The sequence below is a fragment of the Cryptomeria japonica genome, chromosome 10 (assembly GCF_030272615.1).
Source record: "Cryptomeria japonica chromosome 10, Sugi_1.0, whole genome shotgun sequence".
Lineage (NCBI taxonomy): Eukaryota > Viridiplantae > Streptophyta > Pinopsida > Cupressales > Cupressaceae > Cryptomeria > Cryptomeria japonica.
The window spans coordinates 189,172,293-189,186,145 of NC_081414.1; the positions used below are offsets into that span (position 1 = coordinate 189,172,293).

Genomic DNA, 13,853 nt, shown 5'->3' on the forward strand with positions numbered 1-13,853 from the left:
AACATCACAAAATTTGATAAACTTTTACGTAACAGGCTGCACTTTCTCTTTCTATCAACAACTCTAATGAATATTTGTTGGCATTCTTACCAATATTAATAATGTTTATATCACATATTCTCATCACTTTAATTATTACCACAACGATATATATATATATATATATATATATATATCATCTTCCTTCTTGCGGAGTCTTTCTAAGGAAGTTCTAATTCGGTTCTAAAGTTAGTTTATAGTTACTTGTAACCAAGTAACCGAGAGCAACTAACATTCTTAACTCCTTTCAACAACAAAACTCTTTAACAATATGATCAGTTATCGGGTTTTCTTATTCTTTTTAAAGATCAACATGACTTCTTTATTTTCCTTTGTCTTCGTTATAGCACTTATCAAAACAGTTTCTGGACGAGAACATAGAGTTCAGATTAAAGATCAGTCTCCATACTTCAACCTGTCAAAGATGATCGACTTCTGGATGGGAGAATCACGTTTTGCTTGTGCCATCAACTGCCCTGCATTTGTTTATAATGGTGAACTGTGATGTTTGAATCTTTGTTCTGTTCATTACTACCCATTACAATGTTTAAATATGAACTTGATTGTACACCATTTGAGTGCTGGCATATACACCAGTAAATTCTGAATCACAAAGATTATTACTGTCAAAACCAAGTACAATGTATTGGATAAGCATTCAAAAGAGAACAGCTGTGAATACTGAATCTGATCACGAAAAATAATACTGACAGAAACAATCACAATTTATTGTATAGACATAGAAATATTGACATCAATGACAAATATGCACAATCCAAGAAAATGAGTATATTTTCAAATTCTATAAATTTAGAACATTATGCACTATAGTCAAAAAGTGATTCCTTTGCACCAATACAAAAATCTGCCTCATTTCATTCACTTGAGTTACTGCTATAAGCTGCACAAAGAGAGGACAAACATGTCTTTGGGGTACTATCATGAGTTTCACAATTTAAATCAGACTTATCCACTGCCTTTTTTTGAGCTCCATTTGAGTTTTCTGCATCTTCTTTATGGAGAAGGCCACAGGATGGGCCTACGCATGTTGACCCAAGAAATAAAACCCAAAGTCAGAGGAATTGCAAGGTGATTGAGATTGAGGTGTCTGATCAAGATTTTGTGGCTGATCACTTGCAGTTTCTCATGGAGGGGAATGCAGTTGTTGCTCTGAACTCTGTCTTATTCACTCTGGATTGTTGGCTTGTGTGGGTATTGGGTTCTTGTCTTCTTTTAACTTTGATGAAGTCAGCATTTCTCTTGCCCAGTTCTTAGCTGGGCTGTTCTTTTTATGTAATTTCTGCTGTTTCTGCGTCTTTTGGTTGTAAAAAGGTTTGGGCCCCTTTTAAAAATTCATCTTACCCTTATCCAATAGAAAATAATTGAATATAAACCTGAACAGCAGATAATAACATGCATCGTTATAAAGCTGGTAATAGCGGTTGACTTTTACAATTGGGAAAAACAGAAACAGATAAACTATTTAAAAATTAATTTGTAAAACTTAACCAATTGCTGTCTTATAATGCAGAGCCCTGTAAGCAAGGCATTGCTTTCAACAATTCTAGAGCTGGAATGAAAAGGAAACAAAAAACACGCCTTTTTTATATTGCTGAGACAGAGTTCAACAAATTCACAAAATATATACGCCCAAAGGGCAATGCACCATCAAGAATATTACATCAAACATACATATTCAGCAAAAGCATATATACATATTGCAGCAGTCTTATTAGAATACATGCTTGGGAATACTTACACAGCAAAAATAAATATACTTTCCTGAGAAGTGAATATCAACCAAAGCCAAATATGCAATGTCTTAAAAAATACCTGTACAAAGGAATAATTCAAATAATGTACTTACTCTGTTTTAATGCCTAAAATCCTATATGTAGCCAATGTTCACAGCTTACCTCTTTCATATTTTAAATGTGGGATAACACTGAATTCCTCCAACAGAAGATTACAATCGAAATATTCATGACTAGGAGCATCAAATTTCTTAACCCTGCATAAATTACCAATGAATATCAAGACAAGTCATCTTTAAACATAGTAACTTAATTGATAGCTGTTGAAGAAACTCACCTTAACCCAAGAAAAATCAAGGCTTTGGCTGTGGTTGTTGTCATTGCCACCTTAATCCATAATTTATTCAATAGTTAACAAGACAAGACAGGTTGGGCGCTGGGCTTGGTCACAAGGATACCCCTGAGTTAACAAAAAATTATCATTTATTCAATAGTTAAAGCATGGAAGCTTGCTGACCAATCAGTTGTGACATGAGATTTCCTCCCATCCACTCCTCTTAACTGTAACTTACAAATAGTATACAATGCATACTTTTAAGTGAGATTGTAATAAACTCACAATTTTATAAAGTTTAAACTTGCATGAGGGTCATAACTTTTTGCAGGATTATCAATGCAAGTCCATCCATAATAAATTTACCAATATAACGAGCAAATATAATTAACTTCAGAAACATTTCCTGTAATTCATTTTCTTGTTGGTTATGTAATTTGTTTGCACAATCCAAGAAAGTGATATATTTTCCAAGTCTATAAATTTACCACTTGATGGACTGTAGCCAAAAAAGTGATTCCTTTGTGCAAATACACAAATATGCCTCTTCCATTCACTTGAGTCACTACCATAAGCTGCACAAAAAGAGGACAAGCATGTATTTGTGGTAGTATCTTGAGTTTCGCAATTTATATCGGACTTTTCCACTGCCTTTGTTTGAGCCCGATTTGAATTTCCTGTACTCCTCTTCTTTATAGAGAAGGCCACAGGAATGGCTTTCAGTGCAAATCCAGCTTTTGAAGTGCCACTGCCATCGCCCTCTCCTGATAATTTATTGTCAAGAAAATTTTGTCAGAAGCAGAACATGGCTGACCTAAAACACAGGCAAGCAGTAATAACAGTATTTTCACATATATTACTGTGTACAATTTCAATCTAAATAAATCAAAACAACTGAGAACAGTTCCCAAAGTTCAGTTACAGTACTGATGGGCAATATGCTTTTTTCCTAAGTCACAATGTTCGAATTCGAATTCGTGTTTGGCAACCATAAAATTCGGATGAAGTTCAGCAAGGGCAAAAAATTGGACATTAAATTCGCCTTACATAAATTTAATTTTTTAAAATATAAATAATATATTCACAAAAAGTTCAAAATAGTTTAAAATTGGTAAATAGATTTAGATTTGTTCACACAAAAACATATAAAATAAAAAATTAATTTAATACCACATAAAAAAATATATATATTATATATTTAATGAGCAAAGTCAACATAAAAATTAAATTCATAATTTATAAATTAAATAATATTAAATGTTAAATATATATAATATTATATTTATTAATTAAAAATATTAAAATTTAAATAATATTTTAGACATATAATATTGTACTAATAAATTAAAAATATTTAACTTTACATATAATTATACTAATTAATTATATTTATTAATTACAGATGTTAAAATTTACAAAATATTTTAGACATATAATATTATAGTTTATACTAATAAATTAGAAATATTAACTTTAAATATAATTATATCGTTTATAAAAGTTGAATTCTACTTAATTCATAAATTAATAAAACTATCTTGACGCGAATTGCTTGACCCTAAACATATCAGAACCCTGCCAGCCATATTTCTACCCCTATGCTGGTCGTCAGGTCGATGCAAAAGTGAAGACATAAATACGGGGAAGACTGTTGAAAACCAGATGAAGGCGGAGCCCTTAAAAGCTGAAAATTTCTCTTGGATTCCTAAGAAGCCCGAAAAAACTCCTGCAGCAAACATTTTTCCCAAATATATTTTATTAAAAATGCTATGCTATTCAACCTGTAGGAATTTGACGCGAATTTGAATGAATTTTCAGCAATTGTTTGAAGTTCGCCGAATTTCGAATTTCATGGGTGAAATTCGGTGAATGCGGTAACTAAGCTTTTTTCCATCTAGTTCAAGTTACCATATTGAATGGCACTGTTACTTTTGGTTGATGATATAACTAGAAAAATGATAAAGCGGAACCATGTTAGACAGCAATTACAACGCATTGAAACAAAGTTGTAGAAAAAGAAGCAGGAAGTAGCATTTCTACTTTTTTAAGTGAAAAGGCAACAAAGTTCTAGATTTATCATCAAACAAATAAAAAATGAACAGAAGTTTAAAGAAGGAATGTTAAATAAAGGAAAAACAAGAGCAAAAGTCTATACATTATTAGATTGTAGTAATGTCCATAAACAACCAAAAAGCAATCAAAAGGAGTAATAAGTTTGAGCAAGGTTAAAAAAGAAATAGAGAAGTGAATATGGTCTCTATAGGACGAGAAAACAATGCAAAATAGACAGAGAATATCAATAAATAGTAGATAAGTGTTTTCCCATTCAACGGTCAGTAATCCCTAAGAATATTGAAAGGCAAAAAAAAATGGAAAGCTCCAATGAAGGGAGGCAAGCTTAACTTTGATGGTGCTTCCCATGGTAACCCAGGTTCAGCAAGTGCTGGTTATGTGGTGACATTTGCTTCAGAGGTTTTTGTGATAGGCAGCTTTCAGGATTCAGGCATCAAAACAAACAATGCAGCTGAGAGGGAGGTGACTCTTGCTGGTTTAATGCTAGTTTTATCCATAGGGTCCTAGAATATAATTGAAGAAGAGGATTCACAGATCATTATTAACTTATTAATGCTTTGAAAAAAGAACACTCCGAGCTGGCCACTTCATCCCATTCTCGAAGCAATTTTAGAAAAAGTTGTCTAAATCCTGCATTCTTAATGTTCATAGTTAATTATTTTATTGTATTTATTTGTTGTTTGCCTCTGCATGGAAAGTGCGGCATCCCACTTTGAGGTGGCACTCCTTGCCATGTGTTAGCAACTTGTGGTGTTTGTAAGACGTTGTAATATCTTTATGACACTGTCGGATGTGAGGAGTGCTTATGCAGATTCTATGACATTTGTAAGAGCATGATTATAAAAGCTTACAAAATGGACCAAGAAAATTGACCAAATTATGATGCATGCTATGATGCATCATAGAGCACCTTTTTAAAGGAAGTAAACAATAAAGAATGAGTCAAATTTAGGTGTCGTTTGTGAGAATTCTTACCATGGTATTTTTGGCCCTTGTTAAAGCCTATATTAATATCTTTTGTGGTATTTTCAATTTTGTGTTAAAATACTATTGTAATATTTAGATATAATGGTCAAATAAATTGTTAGGATAGACTTCGAGAATAATCTTTATTCTTTTAGTTTTATCTATTTTTCTTAGTTGTCGCAGATAAATGAAAATTGTTTGCATCTCCTATATAAGAAGACTTTTGCTCCTTTGTTGATATAGAATATCTTGGTAATCATTCTCTATGTCATTACTTTTTGTTATATGGTATCAAAGCTCAAGTTTTGAAAAACCTTAGAATTGATGAGCATGAATTCCAAAGACTAACAAAAACGAATTGCACGCGAGATAGAGGATCCTACCAAAGGAAGCTGTACAGATTCGTACAAGGGTGGGTTTTCGGCGAATTTTTTCAATAAATTGAAATTCGTGGTTGGTTTTCAGCAGCTTTTTTGGCCAATTTATTTTCAAGATTCATGGGTTATTTTTTGCTGAAACATCACCATTCATTCACAGTAAAATCACACAAGGTTTTATTGTTGAAAATCATGACACCATTTTCATTCAAAATCACGATTTTTTTGTGGGTTTTGCAGTATTTTGGGTCAGCAAAATCGCAAAAGTGTTTGTTTTAAGTGTTTAAAAAAAATTTAATTACAAAATTAGGGGTTTTCAAACTCAAATCGCGCCATAATTTTCTGTTAAATCGAGGGCTTTTTATTTTGGATTCTGGACACAGCCTCTGCAAGAATTTTGCATCATTTTCTGCAAATTTCTTGGTCGCAACAGGATCCTTACCTGGGCGACATGACTACAAAAGCTTTGCTGATTTAAAAAAAAAATTGTGAATTTATCTCCATGTCAGAACCATGCAACTAGTGTTAGGGCCACATGCAATGCATTTCTGACGAAATGAACAGCAAAATGCGATTTTCTGAGTTTCTTTTTTCTTGAATTACTTCCTTTGACATTGGAAATGTGCGAACTAAAGCATAATCACTTCCACTTCTCCCAACACTCCCAGTGGGTGCTCGAGCCCAATCACTCCCATTGTCATCTCCCTCTTACCCTTCCATCTTTCCATTTCACTCCCTCTTCATCCCACAACCCTATCATCTTCTCTTCCTTCCACACATTCCTTATGCCTTTCTTCCCCTTCACTTATCCATCTTTCCTTCCTACCTTTCCACTTCACCTTTCTCCTCCCATCTCCTTTCACTACCTTTCTTCATCTTCACCTATCATTACCACCTCCCTCTTCATCCCTCTATTCCTTCATCATCCCTTTCTTTATCCTTCACCTTACACCCATCCTTCTTCCTCCATCCTCTATCTTCCACCCCTGATTCCTCCATCTCTCTTCATCTTTCATCCTTTCATCTCCTATCATTTTCATCCTTCCACTTCCCAACTCCCTTTCTTTTCACCATTCTTCCTTTCCTCCCACTTCCTAACATCCCATCCCTACACCCTTTCTTTCCTTTCATCCTTTATCCTTCTTACTACCTTCACCCCCCACTTCCTACCCTTTCTATCCCTTATACCTCCCATACCTTCCATTTCCCACATTCTCTAACCCACATCTCACACCCTTTACCCCTTACTCCCTTAGCCTACCCATCCACTACCCACACTCCTTTACCACCCTTCCACTGCCTCGATCCTATCCTAGCCCACCTTCCTTGCCACCCTTTCATAACCCAATCTTATCCTAGCCTACACCCCTCCTTGCCACGACATCCATTTATTCCTTATAACTCCCCATCTCCCGACACCTTCCTTATCACCTCCTCCCAACTTCCTTTTCCTAACCCCTACCTACCACGTCACTCATCCTACCGCACATCCCTTCCACCTTACCCCCGCAGCACCTTCCTTACCACTCACTTCCTCTTCACTGAATCCCCTCATCCCTTCTTCTCGTGGCACCCTTTCCACCTCACTAACTTCGATCCCCTCCAACTACCGTGCCATTGCTTGGGCACCACAAATCTTACCATGGAGATTAAGAGTTTTAAAGGCATTTACAATGCCACTTCACAAGCCTTGCGATTTCCTATAAAGACCGAACCAACAATTCCTTTGACCATTCAACTGCACTGACATCAGCACTTCCAATGCCCAGCCAAATCAGCAAATGAAGGGTTTGAGTTATTTCCTTTACCTACGGAAAAATGTGATATAAGGATTTCATTTCCATCCTTGACAAAGGATAAGTGCGAGTCGTGACTTTAGTCATGGCGAATCCATCCCTTGGCAAAGGATATCAGCTACCTTAATTTTTCATCCTTCCTTTGCAATGACCGAAATGCTTCCTTGGCAATGACCAAAATCCATCCCTTGGCAAAGGATATCAGCAACTTAAGGTTTTACATCCTCCCTCCGCAATGACAATCAGCGACATAAGGAGTTCATGCTTCCTTTGGCAATGACAAGGTGCGACTTGAGGAAGTGCGATTTGCATCCAAGCCAAGGGAGGGACATTTAACATTAGCACCAGCTTGTAAGAGGGAGCCTACGTAGGAAATTAAGTCAGCTTCCCTTCCACATTGGAAAATGAAATTGCAAACAGGCTATATTCTTAATCCAAGTCGGCTGGGTATGAAAGAAAAGAGGTGTGATGGTTGGTAAAGGAAGACACATATATAAAGAGATATCGCATTATTCCAAAAGCAAATTCAAAACAAATACGAATCTGCTTTTTCAAATTCACATTAAGGAGAGGTAAACTAATTCAAGGAGAAAATATTTAAGATTTCCAGTCAGCATATAGATTCATTTATAGATTTCGCTAAGGACTGAAATTTTGTTTGTTTTGTAGGATTAACTGTCTGGAACAAAGGTGGGAGCTAGTGCAAGATCATCAGTTTGAAGAGCGGCAGAAATTTCATCGCTCAAAAGGAGGACTCAGCCATAACAAATGACTCTCAAAGAAAGAAAGATATCTTCACCACATCCAAGAACATCTCAAGAAAGTGAAGAAATGGATCAAGGAAAATATGAAGAACTTGAATAATGTGACATGGGACATTTCAATGTGAGGAAAAGAAATTCGATAACCTTGAATATCATTCGGAAATCCAAGGATACCATCAGTATAGGAGATGGATTCCCAAATGAGGATTGTTTTACAAGGAAACAATCTACATATAAATTCATATAAATGGAAGTACTTCCTCATATCAAGGCAAGCTATCCAAAACAAGGAGAATGCAAGTGATCAAGGTGGAAGATAGTTTCAGAAGAGTTAATCAACGTTAGAGGATCGATTTGAGCAAAGTCATCATCACATCAAGTACTCAATAATGTTGAGTATCAAGATATATGCCTCATTCATTAACAACTTGTGATGAGTTGCAAAGAACAAGCTGAGGTGGCACCCAGTCATCACTTATCCAATCAAATCATTCTAAGATAAGGCGTTCAAATTCAATATACCTGACTTATCCATCAAAGAGATAACTACCACATGTGGGTACAAAGTCCGATGCACCTACTGTTGTCATCTATTGGTCAATTATTCAAGAAAGGACATGTGTCCCATCGAATGTAATTTTATCATTGGTCAAGCATTAAATGCTTTGTAATGGGTGTAACAAACCCTAAATAGGGTTTTCATCTTGTAATCTTGGCCATTGATTGTGAATCAATCTAAGCCACTCAATTGTAATGAGAGCACTATATAAGGCTCCACTCTTTCATTTGTAAGGGTTAATAGTTAATAGAGGAGTTGAAGAATAGAAGTAGATTAATAGTTCAACAGCAGATAGTAATTAGAATGGAGTAGGAAGAGAAGGCAAAGATTGTTGCCAAGACATTGTTGTAAAGAGCATATGATTTCATTGAAGCTATGGTGAATTTGATGTGTTATTTCAATAGTTGCATGGTCTATACTTCTCAATTCATTTTCATGTTGTTTAGATGAATGGAAGAACCTTGTGTATGATTAATGGTGAAATTCGTACATCCATGCTACTAACACCTTGTTGATTGTAAAGTGTCTTGTATAGTCAACTAGATCCATCTTAGCCAAGATTAACTTCAATTATCGCTTCTTAATTGATATGCATCAACTTGATGGTGTTTATGCTTGTAGTGGTGATTTGAAAATCATAAAGCTATTCTTAGAAGATCGCACTAGCCTTGTGGAGATGTTTAGGGCATGTCAAAGCAAAGCTTAGTTGAGTTTCATCAAAGATTGTCCATTGCTCTTGCATTCCTAGGATTAGATTGGCTTCCTCAACCCTTATCCTTTTTCCCTTTTTTTCAAATCAAGTGAAATCCCACGTTTCAGCAATATTCAAGACATTCAAGCATTCAACGTAAGTCTACCTTATGATTCCAGCAATATCACATCAAACAACTGAGTCTATCCAAGAGCACGTCAAGACCTAACATCGAGAACCTTGGAGTCGTCCCATCTGATCATGTAGCTTAGCATTTGGGGAGTCTTTGTTCGAGAGAGGATAGAGGACAAAATTTGGTTCTATTGTGTACATGGCTCCAAATGCCAAGAGGACGAAATTTGACTCTTAAGAGTCAAAAGTTGATGTTCATAATGAACAATGACAATCATAAAGCCTACATGTTGATTGATGTAGGCACTAATCATTTGACATTCAACAAGGTTGTTGTGATTGATGAAGAAATTGGGCCTTTTCAACTCTCTTCTAATGCTTTTGAAGGCTAAATTAGCTACACTTGAAGGGGGCGACTCCAATGATTTAGATTATGTGAAATCTCCTAGACACATGAACATGTGGAATCTCCTAGAAAGGTACCAGTACTTGTGCTAGAAGATTTTCCTCAAGAGAATTTGGATCAATATCCAAATGATATAGTACCAAGCAATCTAAGTCATGATGACCACGCTGATTTGGATGGAGGGTTTTCTACTTTTCTTCAAAGCGGCCTAAGTGGTAGGAAAACTCATTAGAGATGTTCGAGACAATGAAATGATCAAGGCAAACCATCTAGAGCCAAGAGCAAGTAGAACACGGTTAACTTTGCTCTTATGGCTAACATTTAGAGTGTTTATGAGCCCCAAATTTTTGCAAAGGCGAAAGGTAAACCTGAATGGTCAAAGGCCATGGAAGCCAAATATCAAAGTTTTATGAAGAATAAGACTTGGGTTCTTTCAGATATTCAACCAAGGAAGAAACATGTTGGTTGCAAATGGGTGTACAAAATCAAGTACAAATTTGATGGTACACTTGGGTATAAAGCATGATCCTAAATTGTACATCAAAAGCATGTGTAATGACATCATCCTTCTAGTCATTTATGTGGCTGATATCATCATAACAAGTAAAGAGGCACATTTGGCGATAAGAGATTCCCACAATCCATAATATCAAGAGAATGTTGTTTCTGGATCAATTGTATTCAAGATTTTTGCATCTAGTATAAAAATAACAAGTTAAAAAAAGATCCATCATCAAGATGAAGAGAGCCAAAGGAATCATATAAGATGTAGAGTTGCAGACCCAATATAAATAAAAGGGATGGGAGGAGAAAGGGAAGGAGGCAAAGGGATGGGAGAACGAGAAGGTCAAAAAAGTAACCAACTAAGAGAGAGAGAGAGAGTGCATAAAAGAAATATATATATTTAAAAATCATCAGTAACAAGAGATAAATAAATGAAATACTATTAAGTATAAAAAAGAATTAATGAATAAAAAGAAATAAACAATATATAATTAATATAAAAGAAGATAAAAAAAGACAACCAATAAATATTAATTAATATAGAGGAAACAAAATCATTATTAAAGATGATTAGCAACAAAGATGATTAATAATCATTATAAGTGATGATTATTACCTAATAACCATTATTAATGATGATTATTAATAATCATTATTAATAGTGATAATAACATTAATCTATTTATCTAGAAATATCTATACTTAAATAAAAGATTACAAGATATCGACATTAATACTTATTTATACTTATAAACATTTATACTTAACAAAAAGATTAAAAGATGAATATTAAGAAAAAATAAAGAAACATAAGTAAATATTAAATAAAGAAATAATTAGTCATTATAAGAAATAACCATATAAAAGTTCAAATTAACGAAGATACAAAGAAAAGGCAATTAATATGTACTAAATAAAGTTAGTAAGTAATAAAGAAGAATAATAATCATTATTATTGATAATTATTAATGATGCCTAATAGTAGTACTTAATAAAGATGATTAATTAATAAGTGAATAACAATAACAATGAAGATTGTTTTTTATTAGGATAAACAGGTTTTGAGGGGACCAGAAACCCCGTACAACAGGTTTTGAAGGGACTTGAAACCCTCGGATTTTACACGGATCCGGAACCAACAAAGAAACGTTGCACAAAGATACAACAAAGAAAATAAGCAGCCCAACCACAACCTCCTAAGAAGAGTCCGACTTTACAACATCAGAGGCAATAGAAACTACACAAGCAAGGCAGCCTTAGCAAAACATACGCCAACCAGAGAACAATAATAAACAATACAACCTAGGTTGGCAAAAACAACAGATCTAAGACATCAAACTATAGATCTAAAAGCTAAGAACAAGGGTTTAACAAGCACCCTCAACCAACAAGAAAGGTTTTCCCAGGTTCCCTTAACCTATAAAAAAGACTCCAGGCTCTCAAAAGCAAAACCTGATCCTAGCCAAAACCAAACATCGGCCAAACTGGGCCCTTGAAAATTGTCAGCATCCAACCTGTCCCTAAAAAGAACACAATGCTTAGGGTTTTTCCAGGCTCCCTCAACCTTGAGCGTGCGTTTTATGAGGCTCCCACAACCAACCAAAAAAGTGGGTTTTGAAAGGCTCCCACAACCAAATAAAGCCCAAATCACAACAGAACAGCTTGAAGGCCCAATCTGGGGAGCAGGGTTTTGAAAAGGCACCCAAAACCTTACACAAAAGACACCAAGAGGGTTTTTACAGGCTCCCTTAACCCACCAAACAGATAGGGAAACGAGGCAGAGACAGGAAGCTCATACCCTTCTATGAAGAAGCCCATGAAAAAAATGACAAGTCGCCCCCACCAGCAACATGAAGAACAGCAGTCAAAAAGACCCTTCATCCCTTCTCTCCACCTCAATAGGAGAGAGTGTCACCTCAATAAAACATGGAAGAAAGCAGATCAACAACCCCGAAAATCCTCTCCCAGCAAGCAAAAGTTGAACCAATCCCTCCCATCTAGTCTCCACCTCAATAGGAGAAAGGGTCGCCTCGAAAAGACAAAGAAGAGAGCAATCCAAAAGCCCAGATTCACCTTTCACAACCCAACACAGAAGCAGACGCTCCACCACAAAAGGAGAGCAACCCATCTCCAAAAGAACATCAAAACACCAGGGATGGAAAGCACAGGAAACCCTCACGAGAGAAGAAGCACAAAAAGAACTAAGGGAAACCACCAAATCTAACAAATGAACCTAGGACCGAGCCAAACCCTGCTCCAAGCCTCCCAAGAAAGTCGAATGCCCCCAAAGGAAGCAAAAGACAAAATGGGAAGGCAAAGACGGCGGAAAAGAGGGGCAAACTCCACCCACTCCATCACCAGCGGCACCAACTCCCACAAACACAAAACAGCCAACAAACACCACGCCCACCGACCGACCACTACCAACACGGGCCACACCCCTAGCCACATCCACGCAACACGGACTGAGCACAATACCGCGACCAACACAAAACGAACCGCTCGAAACAACACACGGGGAACGAAGCCAAACCCACCAGAAGAAACCCCAACAACCATCGAAAGGGCCAGGGGAGCACCACACCCATCCACCGGCACACCACAGAAGAGAGTCCGGAAAAAGCCAAACGACCTAGAGGCACCGAACAAAAGAGTGTCCGGGGAAACCCCCCAAGCAATGACCCATATCTCATCATCTCCATCATCTTTAGAGTCGACATCCTCCTCCCCTGAAGAAACCCTAGAACTAGCACTCCTACCTCTCCCACTCCCGCTCATAGTTCTCCCCTTCTCGAGAGATTTGTTGTTTTTATAACAATGAAGATTGTTTATAATCATCATAACTACATGTTAATGGTACTATGAAAAATATATATATATATATATAGAAAAGATGAAACTAAGAACCATTAAGTAATAAGAACTCTAAAACTATAAGATCAATAAAACTTATACTCGTTGCTAAAAATATACAAGAAACAAATAAAAATTTATACATTAAAAAAAATTAAAAAAACAAACAAAAACAAAAAATTAAGGCAAAAAGCGATATCAAAGAGGAAAAAGAACAAAGATAAGACAGTAGGAAGTAGACTCAAACAGAAAATGATGCAAAAAAAGGCAAAAACACAAGAAAGGGAGAAAACAAAAAGAGAAAAAGAAAGAAGATGTAGAAAGTAAGGTAGGGAAGAGAAGGGAAAAATTAAAAAATAAATAGAAGGGGGAGGGGGGTGGAGGCCACGGGAGCACCAAGATAGTGGGAAGAAATTAATAGGCTTAGGGCTAATGAGAGTAAGGGAATATAAGAGCAAGAACACAAAGGAAGAAGAAGACTATCTAAGGTTGGCTAACAAGGGGTGCCAAGAAACACTAAGACTCCAACCATCATCATGGTTGAGGTTGGTGGGGTGACTGTAAATTTAAATAGCTTCCTTGAGTTTTCTTTTGAAGAGGTTGTC

The 13,853-nt window shown here is 36.1% G+C and overlaps 1 long non-coding RNA gene across 3 annotated transcripts in view; it reads right to left on the bottom strand.

Moving 5' to 3' along the window:
- Positions 1-804: 804 nt before the first annotated feature.
- LOC131079151 (uncharacterized) overlaps positions 805-13,853 on the bottom strand; it is a 39,110-nt gene continuing 26,061 nt past the window's right edge. For 2 of the 3 annotated variants that reach the window (XR_009113937.2, XR_009113936.2), the window contains 4 exons: positions 2,616-2,891; positions 2,131-2,253; positions 1,956-2,050; positions 805-1,433 (listed from right to left, as the gene is read on the bottom strand). This is a non-coding gene — a long non-coding RNA (uncharacterized LOC131079151). Of the gene's footprint in view, positions 1,434-1,798; positions 1,873-1,955; positions 2,051-2,130; positions 2,254-2,615; positions 2,892-13,853 lie in introns of all 3 variants that reach the window. The other variant, XR_009113938.2, reaches the window with a different exon arrangement.